The sequence below is a fragment of the Myotis davidii genome, unplaced genomic scaffold (assembly GCF_000327345.1).
Source record: "Myotis davidii unplaced genomic scaffold, ASM32734v1 scaffold1477, whole genome shotgun sequence".
Classification (NCBI taxonomy): Eukaryota; Metazoa; Chordata; class Mammalia; order Chiroptera; family Vespertilionidae; genus Myotis; species Myotis davidii.
The window spans coordinates 459806-461829 of NW_006288182.1; the positions used below are offsets into that span (position 1 = coordinate 459806).

The following is a 2024-nucleotide window of genomic DNA, read 5'->3' on the forward strand; positions in this document are numbered from 1 at the left end:
AGTCCTCTGGTGAAGTGGCTGGGGAATCCCAGACTTATCTCAGCATCTCAGCTCCTCCTCTCCTGTGTCCTCCGATCCCCTGGTGGCTTGGGGCTCTCGAAAGCACCAGTGGTGCTTCTTTCATGTCAGCTGTCCCCCCTATTCTTTTTTAAAAATATATATATATTATTGAATTTTTACATAGAGGAAAGGAAAGGGATAGAGAGTTAGAAATATCGATCAGCTGCCTCCTGCATGCTCCCTACTGGGGATGTGCTTGCAACCAAGGTACATGCCCTTGACCAGAATTGAACCTGGGACCCTTGAGTCAGCAGGCCGACATTCTATCCACAGAGCCAAACCTGCTAGGGCCCAGATACCTATTCTTATTGATCTCATATAAACACTTGTTTTCCTCTCACTTTGAAAGGTCTTTTTAACTTTTAAGTTAACACCCACTAAAATGTCTTTAGTGCTCATTTCTGGCACTGCCGGTTTCCAGTTGTACAAGCAATGTCAAACTTGTCTCCTCTCAGCTCGGCTTTCTTCTGTGTGCTTCATTTCCAAAGTGGCTCTGCCCACATGGTTGCAAAGATAACGGCCTGGAGTAGGCTTTCTACCAGTTTAGCAACCAGTTGAAAATGATCTTTTCTCTAGTTCCAGAAAAATCCCTAGACCAGTGGTTCCCAACCTTGGCTGCACATTAGAATCACCTGGGAATCTTTTTAAAATCCTGACTTCCAGCCAGCACTGGTTTGGCTCAGTGGATGGAGCATCCGCCTGCGGACTGAAGGGTCCCGGGTTCAGTTCCGGTCAAGGGCATGTACCTTGGTTGAGGGCACAAAAAGATTCCCAGGTGATTCTAATGTGCAGCCAAGGTTGAGAACCGCTGCCCTACTAGTGGTTCTCTACTAGCCCTAGGCTAGACCATCGATCATTGGTCTGGCTTAGAACATGTGACCAACCCTAAACCAATCCCTAAGTCTAATTGGCCAGACCTGGGTCTAGTTATCACTCCTAAAGTGGGGTGGGTCTGCCGCACCTGCACCTGTGGTTTGAGTAGCAAAGAGTTCACCACTACACCAATGGATTAAACATTGTTGTCAGTTTTAATTATGTCATTGACAACAATGAAGAAAAATTAAAAGCTAGCAAAGTGTCTTTAATCCTACCAACCATAATTTCTAAGAAAAAAAGTGTGAGAGAGGCTATTGCAGTAATTCAAAGGAGAAATTGAGAGACAAGATGTAGAAGTCACTCCATACTGTAATGAATGAGCACATTTTTAGCTGAGCACTTTAAAGAATAACGGTAGGTCTGACCAACCCATCCATTTGAAACTCGCAGGTTATTGATTGGATAGGCCGGAATGAAATAGCAAAAAGAGCTGGTTTACCAAAAGGATATAGGCGGGGCAGTTTTTGCTGATAATCTTACCTCATGGCGTCAGCTTCCACTACATTCTTGCGACTCCACCGTCGGTAGAGCCTAAGCTTCAGGGGGGCCGTGTCCCGCAGGCACCTTAAACTCAGGCAAGTCCAAAGCTGACTTTGGCGCTCCCTCTTCACGCCCAGCCTGGGCCTCCTCCACCCACTTCGTTGTCCAAGCCAGAAACTTGGGAGCCACCCCAGACGACTTCCTCACCCTCACCCCCAATCTAGTCACCGCATTGCATTCACCTCCCCCAAAATCTCAATCCACTCCTGCCTTCCCCGCTGCCGCGGCTCTAGTTCAGGCCTCGGATCTCACCTGCCATGTATCGACAGCCTCGGAACTTCGTCCTCAGCTCCAGTTCCAGCCCCTGCAGTCCCTCCTCCTCGCAGGAGCCACCGGGACCTTCCTAACACGCAAATCTGAAAACGACACCCCTGTTTTCAGGTCCTCCTCCGGCTCCTCTATTCTGGAGGAAGAAACCCAAGCCCCTCAGCAGGGAAGCCAGGTTACGGGAGCGGGGGAGAGGGAATCGGCCCGGTGCACGAGGGGCACTGGGATGAGGGAAACACCTGGGTAGAGTTTGCAGGCTGAGGGGGCGGGCCCCGCTGGTC

The 2024-nt window shown here is 49.6% G+C and overlaps 1 long non-coding RNA gene across 1 annotated transcript in view; it reads right to left on the reverse strand.

Moving 5' to 3' along the window:
- Positions 1–2014, reverse strand: part of LOC102755073 — a 12839-nt gene extending 10825 nt beyond the window's left edge. Inside the window, exon 1 of the long non-coding RNA XR_435473.2 lies at positions 1417–2014. This is a non-coding gene — a long non-coding RNA (uncharacterized LOC102755073). The remainder of the gene's footprint in view (positions 1–1416) is intronic.
- Between the last annotated feature and the right edge of the window lie 10 nt (positions 2015–2024).